We start from the raw sequence: 25,457 nt of genomic DNA on the forward strand, positions 1-25,457 counted from the left end.
GTTGATGACCAGCCAACTGAAGCCTGAGACTCAGGACCTGTAGGTCAGTGGGCCAAACCATTCAGATTGCCTGGGTTTCACATCTGAAAAGAGCTTTGCATGATGCCAGCCGCCCAGTCAATTGTCTGTATTAATTGTGACATTGTGGCAACCTGTCACTTGTCATTCAGCTGACAGTCTTTCCTCCTGCAGAGGCCAAGAAAACCATGGAGGAGCAGTGGACCTTGGTGTCCCTGCTGAGCACAAGCCAGCAACAAGGACCTGGCCCCTCAGGCTCCACAGCATCCTCAGCCACAGACAAGCTCAGCCGCTGGGAGTGTGCACCTGTCACAAGTAATTGCTTCCCAAGAAGCAATTCCTCTGGGTGTCAGTAAAGTCACTGATGCCCCAGCCCTCCCCTCAGAGAATCTGATTAACCAGCCCAGCTGGATGGGAAGCTAGGGAACAAAAGCTACCCAGTAAATAGAAGCGGAACAGCCAAGGAAGGGGTTCCGCCGACGGCTCTGGCTCCTTCCGTGGGTGACAGAGCCTCTGTGGGCTAGTGGCTTTGGAACGTGTTTACTCAGTGGCCTTGCTTCCCTGCCCACAGGCATGGGGTGCAGCCCCTTATGCTGGAGGCTCATCTTTGTAGCCTGCATGGGTGCTCGGGGAAAGTCTTTGAGCTGCCTGGTCCAAGGGTGGATTCCAAGGTTTTGACAAGATCACTCTACGCTCATGCCTGCTGTGGGCTCTGGCACAGACAGACCCTAGTGCGGGTTCCAGCTCCGCTGTGTCCTTTACACCATGACCTTGGACAGTGTTTGAGAGGTTTTATATTAATCCAACCTGCTTTTATATTTAATTTCTCTTTTGATCAAACCAATACATGTATAGTGCATAGTTTTAAAGGTTGAACAATACTGCAAGGCTGGAAATACTAATTCCCCTCTTCTTGACCCATTGCTTTCAGTTCTTTTGACTCTTTCACTATTTTTTTTTTTTGAGATGCGGTCTCCCTCTGTTGCCCAGGCTGAGCTGGAGAGCAGTGGCACAATCACAGCTCACTGCAGCCTCAAACTCCTGGGGTCAAGCAGTCCTCCCACTTCAGCCTCCCGAGTCGCTGGGACTACAAGTGTGCGCTACCATGCCCGCCTAATTTTAAAATGGTTTGTAGAGATGGGATTGCACTATGTTGCCCAGGCTGGTCTTAAACTCCTGGCTTCAAGCAATCCTCCTGCCTTAGCCCAAATTGTTGGGATTACAAGCATGAGCCACTGCACCCAGCCTCTTTCACCTTTAGAACATTGACTTTCTACTATGGAAAATGAGCTGATAGCCACCTCTCCATACATTTCCTCCCCATCCTTCCAATGCTATGATTTGGCATAAGTTGATATTCAGTGTTTACATGTTTAACACTATGTAAACATTGTTTTCTGCTAAACCAAGTGGTATTCTATTTCCTTTCTGCTATAATTCTTCATTTTTCCTCAAGCTATAATTATCTTTTTTTATTTGCTTTTTTATATTTGTACTATATGTTCTTCCCTACAAAATCATAAAAATCTGACCAAATATACCCAGCAGGTATGCTTTCCCTGGAAACATTGCTCCAGGAACCCCTCACTACTTATTCCACTCTTACTAACCTATCTGCTTGCCCCTCCCTCCCTTCCCCAGAGTGAAGACATTGAGGCTCAGAGAGGTAGTAAGATCCGGGTGGAAATGAAGGCCTAGATAAGGAGGTACAGTTATGCTCAAGGGCCAACCGCCTGCCCAGGATGGTGCAGCCCAGTGGGGTGGCAGCCACACCAATGGAACCACTTGGTGGGTTTAACATCTGCAGTGTGGGGCAGGAGCCTCTGGCCCTGAATGGAGAGGACAGAGGTAGGTCTCCCTATCCATCCTGCGTGACCATTCCTGGTAAGATGCCCCATGCTGATTTCCACCCCTCGCCCAGGCAGATCGGAGAAAGAGCCAGCCCCGCTTTTCTCTGACCACTCCATGTTTTCTTCCCCTTAAACTTGCTAGACCAGCTCTACCCAACTGCCAAGCTGAGGTCGCCTCCCAGGGCCACCAGCACCCTGCTCATTACAGATGGGGCCACTTTTACTACTTTCCCATGTCTTGTCTCCCCCATCTCGGGGCTGAGCTCTGAGCCTACTCGCAGCGAGCTTTGCACTGCAGGTGACTCTTCATTGCTGGTCAGAGGAGGCTAAGGTCAGCCCTGGGGAATGCATGAAGGTTAAGATCATGCTGGGGGCCCCTGGCTAGCAGCAACTCCCAGTCTTGGTGGCCCAAGTCCTGAAGTGCAGCACACATTCCTGAAGGGGACAGAGACAGCCTCCTGAGTCAAGAGCTCTTGCCCAGACACCATATGCCTCACAATGGAGAGGCCTATGCATTGTCTGAGGCTCCTGGTGACTGCCATCCAGCTCACAGGGCCCACTCACCACAGAGGCTGCCCATGAGAATGTCATCCATGTGTTCCTGCATGCCAGAGACTGTACTTCAAGGAGGCTGTGCCACTGGACCAGGACTACCCCAGGCATGGGGAGAGGGTGCAGGGCGCATATCCTCTCCCTCAGCCATCAAGAGACAAGGGATGGGTATCAGAGGCATCTGGGAGATGAAAGATGCATCGAGCGCTCCAAATGGCCAAATGCTTTCTAAATACACAACTCACCAGGATTTCATCTGCAACTCAGATTCAATCGGCTAAGTAGGGAAGAAGAAAGTATGTGGTTGTCATGGCAACACCAAATTGCCCAGGACCAGGTTGGTCTCTAAGCGGGGGAAGGGAAGGGAGTGGAGCTGAGCCTCTGTCTCTGTGGTGGGGATGTTCTGGAGAACGGGAGCCAGGGGTCAGGCCAGACACACACCTGTGGGCCGAGGGGTCTTGTTCCCATTACCCCTGCTCAGGGCTGAGGGTCTGAGCCATGCAGTGTTATATAAAGCGTTGACTCAGGGCCCTCACTCTGGGGCTGGCGCCCAGACTACTCAAGCATGCGAGTTCCAGAGCCAGCCTCTTGCTAAGGGCCAGTCCCCGCTTCTCCCCAAGGGCTAGACCCACCCCAGAGCAGCTCAGATTTGGTGCCTGCCTCTCTTCCTGTCCCCTAGTCATAACTGTTCCTGGCAGAGCTTCTGTCTTGAGCTTGGCCATAGATGTGGACACAGCCTGGCACATGCCCTGAGTGCAGTCTGAAAGATCAAGGGACCCATAGCCTCACCCAGAGAGTGCCAAGCAAAGCTGATACTTCTATTCATAAGCACACAGTGCTCAGCCTGGCCACCTCCTTCCCACCAAGAATGAAGTAGAGCCAGCAGAGGGGTTGCCCTGCAGTGTGGTCTCTGCCAACCTGGGCCCAGGCCTGGCTGGATAGGTGGTAGGAGAGAGGGCAGCTCAAGTAGGAAGGAGGTAAGCATCGGGACCCTTCCCTTCCCCCGGACCTGCCTTAGCCCTGTTTTGATTCTGACCATCCAGTGCTCTGGGGCCCTGGAAAAGGTCCTGGCTCCAAGGCCCTCCTGACTAGCCAGGCCTGGCACATCCATCTCTGTGGTCCCGGGGTCCCGCCACCGGAGAGCTCCTGGACACATAATGCATGAATAAATGGAGTGAAATAAAGAATTAATCAGTGGGTGACTTAGGCAGTGAGAACTAGGAGCAGAAGAAATGAAAGAAATGAAAGAGGGAGGGAGGATGCTGGTAGGGCCAGGTTTAGGGGAGCCTTAAATGCCAGGCTGAGAGGGGGGTGTTTGTCAGGCTCCCCCACACCCAGCTTCTGTCCTGGTCCTGGGACAATTCCCATCTTCTGGAGGGGCCACTAGGGACCCTGGCAGATGTGGCCCTATCACCTGATCCCCTCTCAGAGAGACAGAGACTCCAGGACCCATCCCCCAGAGCCTGGCTCACCTGGGGCCTCACAGGGCTTGCCTCGCCGGGGCCCTGCGGAGCTAACTGCTTCTGCTTCATGGTCTGTGGGTTTTCCCAGTCGTGCAATTAGTGCTAATTGGAAGGAGGAAGTGTGTGCATGTGTGGGGTGTGCCTGGAACTCCAGTGTCCTTGTCAGAACTTCGAGGCCCTGTGCTTCCTGGGACAGGCTCTTCCCTAGAGCTTTGGGGTCTCCTGCAGGACTGGGTGGGGTTGTTGGGAGCTCCCCGAGCATCGGGTATACTGGCCCTGTGCATAACGGGGCCTCTGCTCTCCAGAGGGCTCAGGCTGTCACCGGCCACCTCTTACCCCAGGTGCCAGTTGCCCCCAGGGCAAGGCAAGCTCACCCTTTCCACTGCCAAATCCTCCTCGCCTGGCACAGAGCTGCCGCTCTTCACAGTTTCACTCTAAGAACGAAGGGATGATGGGCTCAGGGCCTGGGAGAGAGGTATAAAGGGGGCCTCCTGAACCCCTCACTGACCCATGGTCCCAGCCTCAGCCTGTGGCTCCATAAAGGCAAGGAAACGCCTGCTTTATCTGACTGGCCACACACTTGTGCTTCCCTTGGGGGACCAAGGATGCAGAGGTGCTTCTAGAGAGGCGGACTTCACCTTACTTTACCTCCTCCCTGTGTTCCCTGCCCCCTCCACTTGGAGCAGAGGTGGAGGTGGCCAGAGGCAAAGCCCCTTTTTGTCAAGCCCCAGCCCAGGTTCTCGACTCCCATCGTGCTCTCCCCAACCACAGATGCTGGTGGGCAGTCTGACGGCAGAGGCTGTAACAGGGGAAGCATGGCGTGTGGGCACATGGGGGAAGGCCCCGGACCCCAGCCTGGGCAGAGGCTGGTGCCCCACCAGGCTCTCTCTTTGCAGTGTTATGTCAATCATTGCCAACAGGTGTCCTCTACCTGGACATCATCAGGCCTTCTTCACGGTGGACTGAAACCCTGTGGCACAGCCCAGGACCAACCAGCCCCATGGGCTTAGGGCTCACATCTGGAAGCAGGGCCGCCCAGGACTCAAAGATGCTTGGAGATAAAGATTGCTGAGTGCCAGCTCATGGGGCCAGCCTCAGCTTCACCCCCAGGAAATGCCTGCTCGTTGCTGTGCGGCAGGCACTAGAACAGGGAGAGAGGGCAGTGGGCTCCTCTGAGGTCGGGGGCGTAGCCCTGTGAGGAGAGGCCTGGCTGCCGGCGGCCACTAGAGGGCAGGACCCTCCTGTGTGTTTCCTCCTAAGGGTTGTTGAGCAGATGAGCGGGATGGACAGGAGACAATGGAGCAGCCGCCCCAGGCTTCAGTCACCACAAGGCTGCTAGAAGGGCTCAGCCGAGGCTGCGATGCATCCAAAAGTCCACTGGACCCTAGACCTTAAATGACCTCCCTGAGCCTTTAGGCTTTTACTTACTAGGAGCCCAGCCCTGAGCCAACAGGGACAGTGCCTGGCTCCTACATTGGCAGAGAGTGACAAGTCAGTGTCCCCGTCTTAGAACATCAGTGGTAGAGGAGCAATTAGGAGAGCAGGTCCTCTAGCTTCTTCCAGGTGCAACGAGGAAACAGAAGCAGAGAAGAACTCACCTGACCGCACCTATGAGGTGGGTAGGGGCAGATACTTCTGAGAGTGAACCATTAGCCAAACATACACACCAGCTCCGGGGGTCAGTGCATGTTGTCAGATGCTACTTTTGCAGATGAGGAAACTGAGGGTCAGAGAGGCTGTCATTTGGCTGAAGTCCCACAGCAAAGGTGGGCCAGGGTTCCCGCCCAGGCAGGATGATGCTGAGCCTGCATGCAGGCTCCCACGCAGCCTTATCACAGCCTCATGTAGAGACAACCTCCTGGACCTCGCTGACATTAGTGTTAGTGTGTGGGGACCCTGGCTGCCGCAGCAGGACTGAGGCAGCCTCTCTGCATCCTGACACGCCCAGGCAGAGGCCTGTCCCTCATCTGGACCTACCAACAGTGATGCCCGGAGCAGCTGCCTCTGGCACACGTGTTCCCCTGGGCCAGAGGAGCTATGTGAGGAGCCCATGGTCCATGCCACGACAACCCTCCTTTAGGGCCTTCTGAGGCCACAGTGGTGCTAAACCCAGGAAGTGGGTGCCAATTCAGGGGACCATTGACAGCCCTGCTGCTCCTCACTGGGCTGTACCTGCAGTCACAGGAGGCAAGGACCTGCTTTTGAGTCTTTAGCTTCACCTTGTTCTTTCAGTCAGGCTTGTGGCTCTCTGCCCGGGACTGGGGACAGGTATTTCTCAGCCTGGGCAGCCCCAGGAGCTGCTGAGTATCATATCCCTGCGGAAGGCCTGGGGAGTTTGAGGCTAATTTTGGTTGTCCCGATACTGCTGGGCACTGGGGAATGAGGGTGTCTTGGGGACCTATTCCTGGAGCCTGAGTCTAAGCTGAGCTGTGGCTCATAAGACTGATTGGCATGGAGATCCAACATGGCTGCTGGGCCCATCAAGGGCTGGTGTCTGCTCTGGGAGGTAGCCCCATGGCCAGATCTTTCTGTGTGTCCCAGGTCGGCTCCCGTGACCTGGGGCCAGTGTGCTGTGAGGATCAGGCATAGTGGGGAGGGTGGCCCCATAGAGGTAGGCCCGTACAAGGGCCTCCAGCTAAGTATCTGGGGCACCAACCTCACAGACTGCAGAGTTCACTGTCATTAGCCAACAGTCCTCTCAACAGCTTCAGTGACTATAGGGATTGGGGGTATACCCATTTCACAGATGGGGACACCCAGGCTCAGGTCTTACCACCGTTTGCCAACAGCTTCTTCACTGGTTTCCTTAACTTCAGTTTTCCCTTTTTCTTCCTCGCTTTAAGCTTTCAAAAAACTTTTTTAGGCTGGGTGTAGTGACTCATGCCTGTAATCCCAGCACTTTGGGTGGATTGCTTGAGCCTAGGAGTTTGAGACCAACCTGGGCAACTTAGTGAGACCCCACTTCTACAAAAAATTCCAGAATTTTCTTTTTTTACTAATTTAAACATTTTGGCTGGGCATGGTGGCTCATGCCTGTAATCCCAGCACTTTGGGAGGCCAAAGTGGACGGATCACCTGAGGTCAGGAGTGGGAGACCAACTTGACCAACATGGTAAAACCCTGTCTCTACTAAAAATACAAAATTAGCCAGGCGTGGTGGCATATACCTGTAATCCCAGCTCCTTGGGAGGCTGAGCCAGGCTGGTCTCGAACTCCTAACCTCAGATGATCTGCCCACCTCAGCCTCCCAAAGTGCTGGGATTACAGGCGTAAGCCACCGCACCTGGCCAAAAAAAAAACCTTTTAAAATTATTTGTTGTTTATTATATAAGAAATATATGAATACATTTTTACTTTAAAACCATAATACACCCAGCACTTTGGGAGGCTGAGGCAGTTGTATCACCTGAGGTCAGGAGTTCAAGACCAGCCTGGCCAACATGGTGAAACCTTGTCACTACTAAAAATACAAAAATGAGCTGGGCATGGTGGTGGGCACCTGTAATCCCAGCTACTCAGGAGGCTGAGGCAGGAGAATTGCTTGAACCCGGGAGGCGGAGGTTGCGATAAGCTGAGATTATGCCACTGCACTCCAGCCTGGGTGACAGAGTGAGACTCCGTTTCAAAAACAAAAAAACAAACACAAAAAAACATAATACAGGGCTGGTCACGGTGGCTCACACTTGTAATCCCAGCATACTTCTGGGCTCAGGCAATCCTCCCACCTTGGCCTCCCAAAGTGCCGGGATTACAGGCATCAGCCATCGCGCCCAGCCTGTTTTGATTTTTTTCAAGAGACAAGGTCTCACTATGTTGCCCACACTGGTCTTGAACTACTGGGCTCAAGCTATCCTGCTGCTTCTGCTTCCCAGAGTTTTAGATTTTCAGTTATGAGCTACCACACCCAGACTTATTTCCTCCTTTATCCCCAACAACTGCAGTTAGGTTTGGGTTGGGATGGGGGCAGGTGGGAGATGGGGGAAGCCAACCTCCAAGCAGGGCAGGAAGCATCTAGCCAGCCTCATCTTCCCGAATCTACAGCTAGGGTGCTTCCCGGAGAGCCTGCTCTGCCGCAGGGAACCGTGGGGAGTAAGTAGTCTGTCTCCTTAGACATACAGCATCCCAAAGCCAAACATTTCCCTCCTCAGTCCTTGTAATTGCCACTAGGCTGTGCATATATGGGAAACCCACAGGGTTCACCTCATCCCTTATTGCTGGACATCCAGGCTGTTTGCAGTGGTGCTGTTACAGCTCACTACAGTGGCCGCCACACTGCAGGTCTCTGCCAGACTCTCCACGGGGAGGCGCTGGGAGGTGGAATTGCTGAGCTGGGGGGCAGGGGCTAAATCACCCTCCAAAAAGCCTGTGACCACCCCCAGCATAGGCACTTGTACTAACACTTTGCTAAAACCTCTCTTCAAAGGGAATTTTTCTCATTACTTAAGAGTTTGCTTATCTTTTCTTACTGAGTGATCGTTTTTATTTCCTTTTTTTCTTTTCCCCCCCTCACCTCTCTGAATTCTATTTATTTCCTTTTTCCATGAAGAATCTGCTTATATCCTTTCCCCATTTTTCCACTCTGGTTTTTATGTTTTCCTTATTCATTTTTAGATCTTTATACAGATGCTCTTCAACCTGCTATGGAGTTTCATCCCAATGAAACCCTTTACAAGTTAAAAATACTGTAAAATGAAAATGTATTTAATATGCCTAACTTACTGAACATCATAGCTTAGCCCAGCCTGCCTTAAACATGCCCACAACACTGACATTAGCCTACAACTGGTCAAAGTCACCTGACACAGGCTGGGCACGGTGGCTCACGCCTGTAATCCCAGCACTTTGGGAGGTTGAGGAGGGCGGATCACTTGCCCTCAGGAGTTTGAGACCAACCTCACCAACATGGTGAAACCCCATTTCTACTAAAAATACAAAAATTAGCCATGCTTCGTGGCACATGCCTGTAGTCCCAGCTACTTAGGAGGCTGAGGCAGGAGAATTGCATGAACTTGGGACGCGGAGGTTGCAATGAGCTGAGATCGTGCCATTGCACTCCAGCCTGGGCAACAAAAGTGAAACTCCGTCTCAAAAACAAAAACAAACAGACAAAAAGAAAGTCACCTAACACAAAGCCTGTTTTATAATAAAGTGTTGAGTATCTCATGTAATTATCAAATATTGTGCTCAAAGTGAAAACCAGAATGATCGTATGGATACTTGAAGTATGATTTCTACTGAATGTATATGACTTTTGCACCATTGTAAAGTAAAAAAACCCCAAGTTGAGCCATGTAAGTCAGGGACTGTCTGTATATGCTGGATTTAAATCCTTTGTTGTATTTTCTCACTTGCCTTTGCCCCACCTGGAGAGTTGACTCTAGAGGGAGTGCAGGGGACGGGGCCGGGACCAGGCTTTCTGCCTGGCTGCAGCTCTTGGATGTTATGTTGGAGAATGTCTAACGCTGGCTAGGTAGAGAGACCATGGCCAGGTGACTTTTCTGAAAGCCTCTGTTCTGTCACCTGTAAAGTGGGCAGAATACTGCCTGCCACACAGGGTTGTGGTGAGGGTTAAAGGGACCTCCCCATGGACAGGTCATCTGATGAGTGCCGCACACATGTGAGGTGGACAACAGCTGGGCAGGAGGAACCATGTTGAGTAGGTGCCCGATAAACGGTGACTGTGGTCTCTGTGCCCAGTGAGTGTGTGTGGGTCCCTTGGTCGGCGGGGGGGTCTCTCCTGCAGAGCCAGTGCTCAGAAGTTTAGCTTGGGTGGGGTACAGTCTGAGACAGGGCTCGTGCTTGGAGGAAGGGAGAAGTGGATGGGCTGAGCTTGGGGAGAAGACACCGCAGGGTTGGCTTTGCCCAATCTGCACCCCACTCATGCTGGGTGCAGTTGTGAGGGTCTACTAAGGTGAAGCCTCGTCCTCTCCTGCATCAGGATCCCCAAAGGAACATGTTGGGCTGACTTCCTCCAGCCAGCTTGGCTACAGCTGACCCTCTGGTCCCACTCCTGCCAGGCAGTCCTGGGGCCTCAGAAAAGCCCTTTGGAGGTGACATGTGGTCCAGCCCACTTGAGGGCATGACTTGGCCTTGGCTGTAATCTGCTGAAACTAATAGGAGGTATATTTATGAGTTGCCATAAAAGGCACTGACATACTGGTGATAAAAGCCTCCAAAATCGCCCTGCTGTAAACTGCCATTTACATGTTTATGACCTTATTCCCCAGCCCTTGGGTTAGATATTCCCATTGTCACTGACCAGGAGGCTTAGTTCTCAGCCAGGGGCCTGCAGGGTGAGTTAAACAAAGGAAGTGCTAATGTGCAGGCCCAGGGCCACTGCCTGCTCCTCCTTGCAGCTGCTCCCTCCCAAGAGACTCCTCATATCGGAGCATACCCTGGAGGCTTATTTTCTTACTGAGGGGTAACTTACATTACACCAATCTTGAATGTATAATACAGCGCAATGACTTTTACATAGAGGGACACCCGTGTAACCATGACCCTGAGCAAGCTTCTTCACCCTAGGAAATTCCCTTGTGCCCCTTCCCCACCAATGTCCCCTAGCCCAGAAGTAACCACTGTTCTGACCTCCAGCATCAGAGATGAGTTTTGCTGTCCTAGAATTTCACCCAAATGTCGTCATACATGTGTTTTGTTCTGTGTGTGGCCTCCTTTCATCAATATAATGTTTTTTACTTTTATATATATTTTTTGAGACAGGATCTTGCTGTGTTCTCCTTCTGTAGTGCAGTGGTGACATCATGGCTCCCTGCAGCCTCCAACTCCCAGGCTCAAGTGATCCTCCCACCACAGCCTCCTGAGTCGTAGCTGGGACTACAGGCATGCTCTACCATGCCCGGCTAATTTTTTTGTTCATTTGTTTGTTTTTAGAGACAGGATTTCACTATGTTCCCCGGGCTGGTCTCTTAACTCGTAGGCTCAAGCGCTCCGCCCGCCTTGGCCTCCCAAGTGCTGGGATTACAGGTGTGAGCCACTAAGCCTGGCCAATATAATGTTTTCCAGATTCCTCCATGCTGCCCTGTGTAACAGTTGTTCTTTCTTTTTTATCATTGAGTAGTTGTCTCCATTGTATGGATGGATAGGCACACTGGTTTATTTATTCTCCTATTGATGGATATTTGGGTTGGTTCCAGTTTTTGGCTACTATGAATAAAGCTGCTATGAATAGTCCCCGTGCATGTCTGTGTGAGAATGTGTTTTTATTTCTCTTGGGTAAGTCTTCAGAATGGAGTAGCTGCCTCAGAAGGTAAGAGCGTATGATGTCATAAGAAACTGCCAATGGCAATGAATGAGCATTCTAGTTGCTCCTCTTCTTTTGAGGTTTCTCTGCCCCAGACCTTCAGTTTCCTTAAAGAGCCCACCCATCATCCTATCTGGAGGTGGGCCTGGCTGTGGGGGATGGCAGGCATCCTCCAGGAACCCAAGATCTTGTTGCAAGGGAGGGATCTGGCTGATGTGGGCAGGTGCCGGTACACTCTCAGGGAGCCAGCATGAGAGAAGAGAACTCCATTTGGTAAGCACCAGTTATGAGTCAGGCACCACAGTAAGGCTATTATTTGTATGCCCTATTTAATCCTCTAGGTGCTGGAGTGTTGCCAGCAATGGCAGACAAAACATCTAGTGCCTGCAGACTGCCCTGCCTCCACCTGCCAAGGCTGCCCATCCCCAGCAGCCCCTCCCTGGCCATCATATTAGATCTATCACATGACCCAGCACAAAGGCACTGAGAAGATCTGTAGAGCTTCTCTCCATCACCCCACTGCCCAGAGCAAGGCTCAGGGAGAGAAGAGACTTTGGCCCCATGGTTATAAGCAGAGCTGGGAAACAGCTCAACTTTTTTGCTCTCAGCTCAGGAGAGTAAATCAGGCCTCCTCTCTTAGAGACAGGCCTTTTCTATGCTCCCTTCTAATCAAATCAACCTTAGGGAGGGCTTCACTTGGCTGGGAGCACAGCTAGAGGGGTGCATGTCACAGTCCTGCCTAGTGGTAGCAGCCAGTCCAGCCAGTGCAGGCACACAGCAGACATCAATGAAAGGAAGGAAGAATCCGGGCACAGTGGCTCATGCTTGTAATCCCAGCAGTTTGGGAGGCTGAGGGGGTGCAGATCACTTGAGGTCAGGAGTTTGAGACCAGCCTGGCCAACATGGCGAAACCTCGTCTCTACTAAAAATACAAAAAATTAGCTGGGCATGTTGGTGTGTGTCTGTAGTCCCATCTGCTGAGGGAGGAGAATCACTTGAACCCCAGAGGCAGAAGTTCCAGTGAGCCAAGATCACGCCATTGCACTCCAGCCTGGGCGACAGAGCAAGACTCTGTCAAAAGAAAGAAAGAGAGAAAGAGAGAGAGAGAGAAAGAAAGAAAAAGAAAGAAAAGAAAGCAAGAAAGCAAGAAAGAAAGAAAGAGAGAGAGATGAGAGATGAGGAGTTGGAAGAAGACCTGATCAATAACTTCAGGGTGAAGGGAAAATAATTGATAGAAGACCAGAAAGGTGACTACCTCGTGAACAAAGATTTGAAAAGCCACTTGAAGAAAAGGGTGAAGGAGGTGAATTTTCACATGATAGACTGATTATTGGCCAACCTCTTCGGGGTCGTGGTGGTCTTGGAAGAAGTCGAGAGGGCCGTGGATGTGGAATAGGCTGAGGAGATGGATCTGATTCTTGTGGCAAACATGAATTTGACAGGCATCGTGGAAGTGATCTTCTTTTTCACATTACAAGTGGCCTGAAGCATGAGGACAAATGTGGAGGTAGCAGATCTTACCGCTGGGGAACTGTCAAAGATGAATTAACTGACTTGGATCCATCAAATATGACTGAGGAAACACCTGAAGGTGAGGAACATCTTCCAGTGGCAGACACTGAAAATAAGGAGAATGAAGTGGAAGAGGTAAAAAAGGAGGGTCCAAAAGAGATGACTTTGGATGAGTGGAAGGCTATTCAAAATAAGGACTGGGCAAAAGTAAAATGTAATATCCAAAAACCAAATGAAGGTGCTGATGGGCAGTGGAAGAAGGGATTTGTTCTTCATAAATCAAAAAGTGAAGAGGCTCATGCTGAAGAATCAGTTATGGACCATCATTTCCAGAAGCCAGCAAATGATTTAACGTCTCAGCTGGAGATCAATTTTGGAGACCTTGGCTGCCCAGGTCTTGGTGGCAGGGGAGGAAGAGGTGGATATGGGCATGGTGGGCGCCCAAACTGTGGCAGCAGGACCGACAAGTGCTTCTGCTCCTGATGTGGATGACCCAGAGGCATTCCTGGCTCTGGCGTAACTGATGCCATAAGACAACCCTGGTTCCTTTGTGAACACTTCTGTTCAAAGCTTTTGCATGCTTAAAGATTCCAAACAACTAAGAAATTAAAAAAAAAAAAAAAAGACTGTCATTCATACCATTCACACCCAAACACTGAGTTTTATCTGTTTTAAAAATGAACATCTCTTGTTACACAGAAGCAACAAATATGAGTCCGTTTTGTATTTAGAAATGTACTGGTAGCTGGGTGCGGTGGCTCATGCCTGTAACCCCAGCACTTTAGGAAGCCGAGGCGAACGGATCACGAGGTTAGGAGATCGAGACCATCCTGGCTAACATGGTGAAACCCCGTCTCCACTAAAAATACAAAAAATTAGCCGGATGTGGTGGCACTCACCTGTGGTCCCAGATACTTGGGAGGTTGAGGCAAGAGAATTGACTGAACCTGGGAGGTGGAGGTTGCAGTGAGCCAAGATCGCGCCACTCTATTCCAGCCTGGGCGACAGAGGAGACTCCGTCTCAAAAAAGAAAAAAAAAAAAAAGGTATTGGTAGCAGGGATTTTTCATAATTTTCAGAGATTATGCATTCTTCATGAATACTTTTGTATTGCTGCTTGCAAATATACATCTCCAAACCTGAAATACAGGTGTGAACAGTGTGTACCAGTTTAAAGCTTTCGCTTCATTTGTGTTTTTTGATTAAGGATTTAGAAGTTCCCCAATTACAAACTGGTTTTAAATATTGGACATATTGGTTTTAATACCTGCTTTGCATTTTCACACATGGTCACCTGGGACATGTTAAACTTTGATTTGTCAGATTTTATGCTGTGTGGAATACTAACTACATGTATTTTAACTTAGTTTTAATATTTCCATTTTTGGGGAAAAATCTTTTTTAACTTCTCATGATAGCTGTTATATATATAAATATATATATATATCCTAAATATATACAGAAATATCAGTATTTGAACAAATTCAAAGCACATTGGTTTATTAACCCTTGCTCCTTGCATGGTTCATCAGGTTCAAATGACAACGGATTTACATTTTCAACTGTATTCACTTTTTCAATGCGTGTCTTTCCTATTTTAAAATCTAAACTGGACACATCTTATTGGTGAAAGTTGTTCAAGCTACTTATTGCTGGTAGCCACATCCTGTCAAGTGAAGTAGCTTTATAGGTACGGGTTTCCCCACCCCGCCTCCACCAGGGTGGGTGGAATAAGTTGATTTGGCCAATGTGTAATATTTAAAGTGTTCTGTAAAGTGTCTGGCCATTTGGTATGATTTCTGTGTGTGAAAGGTCCTAAAATCAAAATGGTATATCCATAATCAGCAACCATTTAACCCTTCCTTGTTCTAAAACAAACAAACAAAAATCCAAAGGGCACTGGTTGGTAGGATGAGGTTGGGGATTATTTTAATTTTTGGAATTTGGGAAGCAGACAGCTTTACTTTATAAGGTTAGAACAGTAGCACCAACCATTAAATATAAACCGAAAATCTTTACTGTTTCTAAATTTCCTAGATTGCTATTATTTGGTCCTAAGTTGAGTATTTGTTCCACAGAAAGTGATAATTATCTTTTACCTCTTCCTCCCTTAGAAAATTACGTTAACAATGGATTCCTTTTATGGGAGCATCACCACGTATTAAAACATCCATGGAGAGAATGATGAATAAGAAAAGTTTTATAGGATTGTCTTTTATTCTGCCACACTTATTGATAAACAGGGAAGGAATTTTTTTTAGTTTTTTTTTTTTGAGACGGAGTCTCGCTCTGTCACCCAGGCTGGAGTGCAGTGGCTGGATCTCAGCTTACTGCAAGCTCCGCCTCCCGGGTTTACACCATTCTCCTGCCTCAGCCTCCCGAGTAGCTGGGACTACAGGTGTCCGCCACCATTCCCAGCTAATTTTTGTATTTTTAGTAGAGACGGGGGTTTCACCGTATTGGCCAGGCTGGTCTTGAACTCCTGACTTTGTGATCTGCCCGTCTCGGCCTCCCAAAGTGCTGGGATTACACGCTTGAGCCACCGCACCCGCACCCGGCCTTTTTTAAGTTTTAAGAATCATTTGTCACTTCATTTTTAGAAATGTTCTGCCTATATATGGTAATGTCCAGTTTTAAAAATATTGGACATCTTCAATCTTAAACATTTCTATTTAGCTGATTGGTTCTCACATATACTTCTAAAAGAGAAATTGTACTTTACAAGAGTTACTTATTTGGATTAGATTTATTAATCTCAGTTACCTACTATTCTGACAGTTTAAGGTGGTAATTGTTTTTAATGATGGATAAACTTGTGCTGGTGTTTTGGTTCTTATGATACTGAGCATGTTCTGCACTGATGCTAATGTCTAATATACCTGCTACCCAGAGATTAATTTAGTCCATATGGACTATTGACCCTTCTTGAGACGGCAACATACACACTCCTAAATCGGTGTGTTTAGACTTTTCAAGTATCTGTCTCATTTCTGAACATGTACAATGTTTATAAACCTCTGATTTCCAGCAGCATACTGTAGAAAACACTTCACAACTTCTACTCAGTGTCACCCATTGCTATCTTGAGAGACAACACAGCAACACCTGGTATGTTGCAAGTTTTCAAGATAGCCAGAACTTAAAAAGTTGGTCCATTCGTTGTACATGATGGATACAAATTTGCCTCCTACTTCACTTTGTGTCGAGAGCCAAAACTGTGAACCTAACTTTCTCTTACTGGTGGGTAATAACTGAAAATAAAGATTTATTTTCATGCTTACATTTTTTTTTTTTTTTTTGAGACAGAGTCTCACTCTGTTGCCCAGGTTGGAGTGCAGTGGTGCAATCTCAGCTCACTGCAACCTCTGCCTCCCAGGTTCAAGTGATTCTCCTGCCTCAGCCTCCCGAGCGGCTGGGAGTACAGGCGAACACCACCACACCCGGCTAATTTTTGTATTTTTAGTAGAGACGGGGTTTCACCATGTTGGCCAGACTGGTCTTGAACTCCTGACCTCAGGTGATCCACCCACCTCGGCCTCCCAAAGTGCTGGGATTACAGGCATGAGCTGCCACTCCTGGCGTCATGCTCACTTCTTAAAAGTCATAAAGACAATCAAATAGGATTCTGTTTATCGTCATGCGTTTCCTGGTTTCTGAACTGTGTGCACACCCCTGTGTGCTTTTTTTTTTTTTTTGAGATGGAGTCTCGCTCCCGTCGCCCAGGCTGGAGTGCAGTGGCGCCATCTCGGCTCACTGCAACCTCCACCTCCCAGGTTCAAGTGATTCTTCTTCCTCAGCCTCCCGAGTAGCTGGGATTACAGGCGTGTACCACCACGCCCGGCTAATTTTTGTATTTTTAGTAGAGACGGGGTTTTGCCATGTTGGCCAGGCTGGTCTTCAACTCCTGACCTCAGGTGATCCATCTGCCTTGGCCTCCCAAAGTGCTAGGATTATAGGCATGAGCCACGGCACCTGGCCTCCTGTGTGCTTATATTTAATTTTTAAATGGAATTTTATATGGGGTTTTTATTTGCTAAAGACCAGGCTGTTGCATCACATTTGGAAAGGGTCCCTATCTTGAAGACTAACAACTTAATTGGGAAAGTTGAGTTCTGGTAGAATAGAAAATCCAAGGACTTCTTGGATTGAATCCAATTGTCACTTCTTAGCAGATCACTTTTTTGATAGTGAAAGTTAAGCATACTGAATGCTACTTTTTATTGACAAATGGCTATAGTACTCTAGGAGAAAAGAAAAAATCCCTAAATGGATACAGATTCCTAAAGTAATAGTGGCAGCAGATGTTTCAGTGAAGTTTTATCTTGACACTTTTAAACAGAAGTAATGCCAGAGCTGAAATTTTTTAAGGCACTTACAGCTTGTATTGAAATGATTGGAGACATGGTTTCTTTATTAGCTATTTTGAGACCTGTGGAGTTAATGCAAGAGTTTAAAAAAGTAGCACCAGGGGACCAGGTGCCCTGGCTGACGCCTGTAATCCCAGCACTTTGGGAGGCCAAGGTGGGCAGATCACTTGAGGTTGGGAGTTCAAGACCAGCCTGACCAACATGGAGAAACCCTGTCTCTACTAAAAATACGAAATTAGCCGGGTGTGGTGGCGCATGCCTGTAATCCCAGCTACTCAGGAGGTTGAGGCAAGAGAATCGCTTCAACCTGGCAGGCAGAGGTTGCAGTGAGCCGAGATCACGCCATTGCACTCCAGCCTGGGCAACAAGAGCAAAACCCCATCCCAAAAAACATGTGGCATCAGGTACTATACATCTAGTTAGTTCTTTTACTCTGTTTTATTTTTTAAATGAAAGTAGGACACATCATTTCCAGGGTTGTCAATATATTTGGGGCTTGATTTTTGTATAGGTTTGGAAGGAGGATATTAAGTATTCATTCTAATTTGTTACTCTTCTAATTGCCAGAGATGGTTGCACTGAAATAGAAAAATGTTATAGGGAGTTGCATACAAAACCTAAACATGTACTGGATTTTGAAAATACTAGATTGGTGCAATTACTTTTGTGCCACCCTAATATGTCTATAGGAAAGTACTAGTATGTGGAAGGAAACAACAGGTATTAAAAGGTTTAAAGGAATGAGAAATAGGAAGTTGCTAGAACCTAATGGATGTTGACTTTAAAGGTAAGATTGTTCAGGTATATTAATGGACATCTGGTCCAATGCTATAGCAAATTCCAGAGGTCTCAGGTGCATGCAATTCTACTTTCTAAAGAAAGTAAATACTCAGAAAATAGATTCTAACCCAGACATTTGGATTATACTGAGATAAATATGTAAATAAGTTTTAGCAAGTCTGAACACTGACAAGCCAGATCTTCAGGTTAACTAAGAAAAGCCCAGAAACTTCATTATTTACTGTGCTGTGTATGGCATAACTGGTAACAAGGAAGTAAAATGATACATATTTGAACTGGACCATAGTAATTAAACGATTTATCAATATAATTTGTAAGACAATGGTCAGGTTGAGATTAATAGTAAGTGGCAGCTTCCCAGAAATCTGGGTTGTTATTTGGCTTAGCTGTGCCCTAGGATTATCTTTTACCTTAGGCATGCTTCCTAACTTAAGGATCTTCCTTGATTTTTAAGTTCAAATTTGGAGGTTATGTGAAGTGATTGGAATAAGTCTTTCAGGCGGAGGAAGTAGGTAATTTCAAGAATATAGAGAAAGCAACTTTGTAATCTAAACATGAGAAGCTTAAGTTTAGGAAATGATTAGAATATAAATTGTTAAAACGATCAAGATTTTGGCCACAGATGAAAATACGAACACTAGGGCAAGGCGCCATGGCTCATGCCTGTAATCCCAGCACTTTGGGAGGCCGCGGCGGGCGGATCATGAGGTCAAAAGATGGAGATCATCCTGGCTCTAACATGGTCAAATTCCGTCTCTACTAAAAATACAAAAACTAGCTGGGCATGGTTGCACATGCCTATAATCCCAGCTGCTCAGGAGGCTGAGGCAGGATAATCGCTTGAACCCAGGAGGCAGAGGTTGCAGTGAGCGGAGATCACACCATTGCACGCCAGCCTGGGTGACAGATCGAGACTCCATCTAAAAAAAAAAAAAAAAAAAAAAACCAGCCGGGTGCAGTGGCTCACCCCTGTAATCCCAGCACTTTGGGAGGCCGAGGTGGGTGGATCATCTGAGGTCAGGAGTTCAAGACCAGCTTGGCTAATATGGTGAAACCCTGTTTCTACTAAAAACACAAAAATTAGCCGGGTGTGGTGGTGCATGCCTGCAGTCCCAGCTACTGGGAAGCTGGGGCAGGAGAATCGCTTGAACCCGCGAGGCAGAGGTTGCAGTGAGCCGAGATGGTGGCATTACACTCCAGCCTGGGTGACAGAGGAAGACTCCATCTCAAAAAATAAATAAAAAATAAAAAAATAAACTGCTCTGTAGCTGTAACAGGCATCAAACAAACACATGAAATGTCCTTGTGAACATCTTGTAGCTCCACACCAGTATCCTGACAGTTATTGTATTACATTGGTACAAAAGTAATCACAGTTTTTGCCATTAAAAGTAATAGCAAAAACTGCAATTGCTTTTGCACCAACCTAAATATGTGGGCTATACCTTAATATGAAAGAAAGAATGGCAGAGTAGGGAGAGGCAGGGACTGGGACAGAGGGCATGAGACAGGCAGGGACTGTGGTTTCCACTCATGGTGAAAAGGTAGGGGTATGAGGGACTCTGGGCAGCAAATGGATTCAGGCAGTGCTTGCCTAAGCCCAGCAGGTGGCTATGGAGAGAGAGTGTAGGGTCCGTGGTGGTATCTCCCCTTATCCTCTCTTCTCCTTGTTGGGCCTGCCTTGCCAAGTCCCTTCCAAGGGCCAGAGGAACAGCCTTCTTCACAACCCTCCTGCCCCAGCCTCTCCAAAAGGGCCATGAGGGTCGTGGAGAATGCTGTCGCCTGCGCTGGTTACCATGTTGAAAATAAGCAGTCATCCAGGTTTCACCCTAGAGAGGTCAATTCCAAGGCCTGGGGGTCAGGTAGGGCTGAGGGGTTATCACTTTATATATATGTGTCTTTTTGTACTTCAATTATACTTTAGTAGTATAGAAAAACAGAAACATTTTCAATCATATTCATTTCATTAAAATACTATTAATACTTCAATATAATTGTCTTTAATATCATTTAATGTAATAACATGATTTAATATAATATTTTATGAGGGGCAAAATGATCATACTTCTTTGGCAAACAAGATAATTTTAAAATAGTATTTATCTCCTCTTTACTTCTTCCTTTTAACATTTCTGTATTTTGTGTTTTACAATATATGTAATGTTTTATTAAACTAGTATATATATATTAAATATTATGATTTAAGTATTTTGGAAGACATATACTCATATGGGTACAATATTTTGAAGACCTGAACAAACGGGAACTCTTGAATCCCCATCCCCTGGGCATTTATATGGTTGAAATAATATGATTCACCTTTTAATAAAGGAGTGGTTTAACATTAAAGAAAAAAACAGGCCAGGTGCAGTGGCTCACACCTGTAATCCCAGCACTTTGGGAGGCCAAAGTGGGCAGACCACCTGAGGTCAGTAGTTCAAGACCAACTTGGCCAACATGGTGAGACCCCATCTCTACTAAAAATACAAAAATTAGCCAGGCGTGGTAATTACAGGCACACGCCTGTAATCCTAGTTACTCAGGAGGCTGAAGTAGGAGAATCGCTTGAACCCGAGAGATGGAGGTTGCAGTGAGCCGAGATCACGCCACTGCACTCTAGCCTGGGTGACAGAGCGAGACTCCATCTCAAAAAAAAAAAAAAAAAAGAAAAAAGAAAAGGAATAATCTGATATATGTAGAAACATGGATGAATCTCAGAAACAAACAGGACGCCTGACACAGCAGGTCACACTCGTAAACTCAGCACTTTGCGAGGCTGAGGTGGGAGAATCACTTGAGACTAGAGTTCGAGACCAGCTTGGGCAACATGGTGAGACCCCGTTTCTACAAAAAATAAGAAAAGGTGTCGTGACACATGCCTGTAATCCTAGCTACTCAGGAGGTTAAGGCAGGAGGGTCACTTGAAGCCAAGAGTTAGAGGCTGCAGTGCGCAATTATTGCACCTATGAAGTGAGACCCTGTCTCAAAATAAAAAAACAGACAGGGACTGGTGGCTCATGCCTGTAATGCTAGCACTTTGAGAGGCTGAGGTGGGCAGATCATTTGAGGTCAGTAGTTCAAAACCAGCCTGGCCAACATGGTGAAACCCCGTCTTCTACTGAAACACAAACACACACATTAGCTGAGTGCTGTGGCTCACACCTGTAATCACAGCTACTCGGGAGGCTGAGGCAGGAGAATTGCTTCAACTTGGAGGCAGTGGTTGCAGTGAGCTGAGATGGCGCCACTGCATTCCAGCCTGGATGACAGAGTAAGAAGACACCATCTCAAAAACAACAACAACAACAACAAAGAAAAAAGCAACCAGACATGATTGCTACTTGGAGGAACTGAACAAAAAAAAAAAATTAAAAAAAAACAGACATGAGAGAGTATTGCCGTATGATGAAATTCTTTTTCTTGTCTTTTCTTTCTTTCTTTTTTCTTTTCTTTCCTTTTTTTTTTTTTTTTTTGAGGCAAAGTCTCACTCTGTCACCCAGGCTAGAGTGCTGTGGCAAAGTCACAGCTCACTGCAGTCTTGACTTCCAGGCTCAAGTGATCCTCCCACCTTAGCCTCCTGAATAGCTAGGACTACAGGCTTGGGCCACCACACCTGGCTAATTTTAAAATTTTCTGTAGAGATGGGGTCTTGCTGTATAAAAAAAAGTATTGTAAAAAAACTCTCAGCCACACTCATGCCTGTAATCCTAGCACTTTGGCAGGCCAATGGGGGGCAGATCACTTGAGCTTAGGAGTTTGAGACCAGCCTAGGCAACATAGTGAGACCCCCATCTCTAAAAAAATATGCAAATTAACCAGGCATGGTGGCACGCACCTGTAGTCTCAGCTACTTGGGAGTCTGAGGTGGGGGGATCACTCAAGCCTGGGAGATCAAGGCTTCAGTGAGCCATGATTGCACCACTGCACTCCAGCCTGGGTGACAGAGCAAGAGCCTATCTCACCAAAAAAAAAAAAAAAAAGCAACAAAACAATAACAACAACAACAACAAAAAGCACCTCACTGTGCTAGTCAAGCAAAGTGCCATCTGGGCCACATTTGACACAGGGCCTACCAGTTTGTGTCCTCTGTCCCAGTCACTGTATACATTCCTCATACAATTTTTTTTTTCCTTTTTTTAGACAAAGTCTGGCTCTATCGCCCAGGCTGGAGTGCAGTGGCATCATCTCAGCTCACTGCAACCTCCACCTCCCAGGCTCAAGCCATCCTCCCACCGCAGCCTCCCAAGTAGCTGGGACTACAGGCGTGCACCACCATACCTGGCTAATTTTTGTATTCTTTGTAGCTATGGGTTTTCACCACATTGCCCAGGCTGGTTTCAAGCTCATGAACCCAAGTGATCTACAGAGGGAGACAGAGCGAGACTCCGTCTCAAAAAAAAAAAGAGACTCCAACCCAAAGAACTGCTGCCTGTTTTTTCATGTATTGCTGAGTGTCCTTGGTCACTTATTTGGTGCCTGTGACCTCTTATTAGCAGACAAGAAGTTGAAGGTGCAAAATAATTTAAGAAAAATGCATGGCACAATAACATAAAATTGGAACACTGTGCCCATTAATATATTTTCTCCCCATAAATTGGGAAAAGAGGGCTGTGGAGAGAGAGAAGCAGTCTTTGGGGTTGAATGGGAGCATAATCCTTGGCTTGTGGCACTCAAGGATAGAAAACGGGGTCAAGAGGAACAGTGCCTGTTCTGAGGTAAGCAACTGAGGAAAAGCAAGCTAAGTGCCTTAGGAAGACAGAGAAAGAAGGGGAGCAATCTTGGGAGGCCTCTTGGAGGAGATGGCTTTAGGTCAGGACAATTATTTCTTATCATTCTGTTGTGCTTTAGAGTTTGCAAAGAATGCTTATACACATTTTGTTCTTCAGATTCCTAGCAGCCAGCAAAGTAGGTGGTTTCCTCCCCATTTTGCAAAGATGAGGAAACTGATCCCAGAGAGGTAAAGGGTCCCATAGAAGGTCTCACAGAGAATCACTGACTAACTCTGAACTTTACCCCAGCTGTCTGCCTCCACACCCATTGTTTTTTCCCTGACAACAGAGCATAGGTGAGCAGGACACCTGGTGGGGCAGGGGTTACAGGAGCCAGAACATGGAGGGAAGCAGGGCAGGTGTTATGGAGGATGTGGAGTCATGGCCTGTGCTCCAGGGGCAGCAGGGCCAGCATAGTCAGCTGGGTCTCAGTAAAGAATGGCATGAGGTGAGCAGTGACTCTTCAGTGGGGCTCACCTGATTGCTTGGGTAATTAGCCACAGGGAGTTATTATGTGACTGGCCTCATTTGGACTGACTGAAGGAAGCTGACTAGTCAGTGGCAATGGAGGGCCGCTGATCACTGACAGCAGGCCTGGCTGGCTTGTGGAATTTCATTCAGTTTTTCATGGGTTGAAAACAGCATGATGCCCTGGCTGAAGGTTCTGCCAGTCCCCAGGGTCCGGGCCTGGCCCTTAGGTTCTCATCCAGTATAAGGCCCCAGGTTGATGCCCACCCGCAGAAAGCAGGCCTGATTCGTGGGCAGACAAGGCTTCAGGGCATAGGGGGTTCATACAGAATGGTTGAACACTGACCCCTTGGTCAATGATGTCAGAGGATTACAACCCTTACCCCATGAAGCCAGCAGGAAGCGGAGACTAAGTTGGGAATGGCCAGGATACCTCCTGGGTGTGCCAACCTCTGGTCTTGGATGCTGCCCACTAGCCACCCTCTTGTCTTCCCACTGCCTCTCGGGGAAAGGGTTGACCTCATGGTGATGGAGACAGGCATGTCTTTGTGCTCAAGGGGACTGATGTCTATCTGTAGGATTATAGAGGGGGACAGAACCCAAATAAATGACAAACAAATGTAGGTATAAATTAGAAATATTACCACTGGGGAGAGAGAGAACCTGTTTAGATGGGGTGGGCAGGGAAAGCCTCTCTGAGGAGACCATCTTGTTAAGCAAATACTGGAACAATAAGGTGTCACCTATGTAAAGGTGGGTGCAGGAAGTGGGATGGGGAGTGTGCCAGTGGGAAGGACAGTGACATACTCATGAAATGGAAAGGAGACAGGTGCAGCTAAAATACAGCAAGCAAGGCAGGTGAGTAGGACAGCTGAATGGGACAGGTGAAGGTGGGCCAGGCCAGTCTTTTTTTTTTTTTTTTGAGACAGAGTTTCACTCTTGTCACCCAGGCTGGTGTGTAATGGCATGATTTTGGCTCACTGCAAACTCTGCCCCCTAGCTTTAAGCAATTCTCCTGCCTCAGTCTCCCATGTAGCTGGGATTACAGGCACGTGCCACCACGCCCAGCTAATTTTTGTATTTTTAGTAGAGACGGGGTTTCGGCATGTTGGCCAGGCTGGTTTTGAACTCCTGACCTCAAGTGATCTGCCCACCTTAGCCTCCCAAAGTGTTGGGATTGCAGGTGTGATCCAGTGCGCCAGGCCAGGGCCAGTCTTTTTTTTTTTTTTGAGACGGAGTCTCGCCCTGTTGCCCAGCCTGGAGTGCAATTGCGCCATATCGGCTCATTGCAACCTCTGCCTCCCAGATTCAAGTGATTCTCCTGCCTCAGCCTCCCGAGTAGCTGGGATTACAGGCACATGCTACCACACCTGGCTACTTTTTGTATCTTTAGTAGAGATGGGGTTTTGCTATATTGGCCAGGCTGGTCTCGAACTCCTGACCTCATGATCAGCCCATCTTGGCCTCCCAAAGTTCTGGGATTACAGGCATGAGCAACCGCACCTGGCCCTGGTGCTTTATAGGCCAAAGTGAGACTTTTGGACTTGTGCAAAGTGCAATAGGGAACCTTGAGAGGCTTTTCAGCTGGGGTGAGTCATGACCAGAAGTCAGTTTTTGATAAGTTACCCCTCGTTCCATGCTCTTCTGGGGCTGCATCTTCTGTCAACAATCCCCAACTCGAATTTCCCAGTAATGTGGTTTCCCAGTAGAAGCTGGCATGCCTGGTTTGTGGCTAAGCTTTGCTTCTCTTTAAGGATGACCTGGAAGCTCTCAGTTTGCTCTTTGTCCATAGGGAATGTTATGGCCTGTCCTGAACGATGTTGCAAGAGTTAAAGGAGATTCTGTTCAAGTGCACATGTGCATACTCACACCCACATCTACACAATGCCCGACACAAGTCAGATGGGCAGACAGTTTTAAACTGTTCCTTGAGTTCTCTGTTCTTCTTCATTAGGGATCATGAAGGTGAGCACTGGAGAAAGGCAAGAGAGTTTTACAATATTTGAATAAATTGAAAGATAGGACCGGACGTGGTGGCCAGCACTTTGGGAGGCCGAGGTGGGTGGATCACTTGAGCCTAGGAGTTTGAGACCAGCCTGGACAATATGGCAAAAACCCGTCTCTACTAAAAATACAAAAATTAGCTGGGCATGGTGGTGCACACCTGTAGTCCCAGCTACTCAGGGGGCTGAGACAGGAGGATTGCTTGAGCCTGGGAGGTAAAGGCTGCAGTGAGCCATGATAGCACCATTGCACTGCAGCATGGGTGACAGAGTGAGACCTTCTCTCAAAAAAAATTTCAGGCCGGGCGCGGTGGCTCAAGCCTGTAATCCCAGCACTTTGGGAGGCCGAGATGGGCGGATCACGAGGTCAGGAGATCAAGACCATCCTGGCTAA

General features: G+C 47.8%; 1 pseudogene; it reads left to right on the forward strand.

Moving 5' to 3' along the window:
* Nucleotides 1–12,332: 12,332 nt before the first annotated feature.
* LOC105543986 lies at nucleotides 12,333–13,262 on the forward strand (annotated as a pseudogene).
* Nucleotides 13,263–25,457: the final 12,195 nt, after the last annotated feature.

This window comes from Mandrillus leucophaeus, unplaced genomic scaffold (assembly GCF_000951045.1).
Source record: "Mandrillus leucophaeus isolate KB7577 unplaced genomic scaffold, Mleu.le_1.0 Scaffold296, whole genome shotgun sequence".
Taxonomy (NCBI): domain Eukaryota; kingdom Metazoa; phylum Chordata; class Mammalia; order Primates; family Cercopithecidae; genus Mandrillus; species Mandrillus leucophaeus.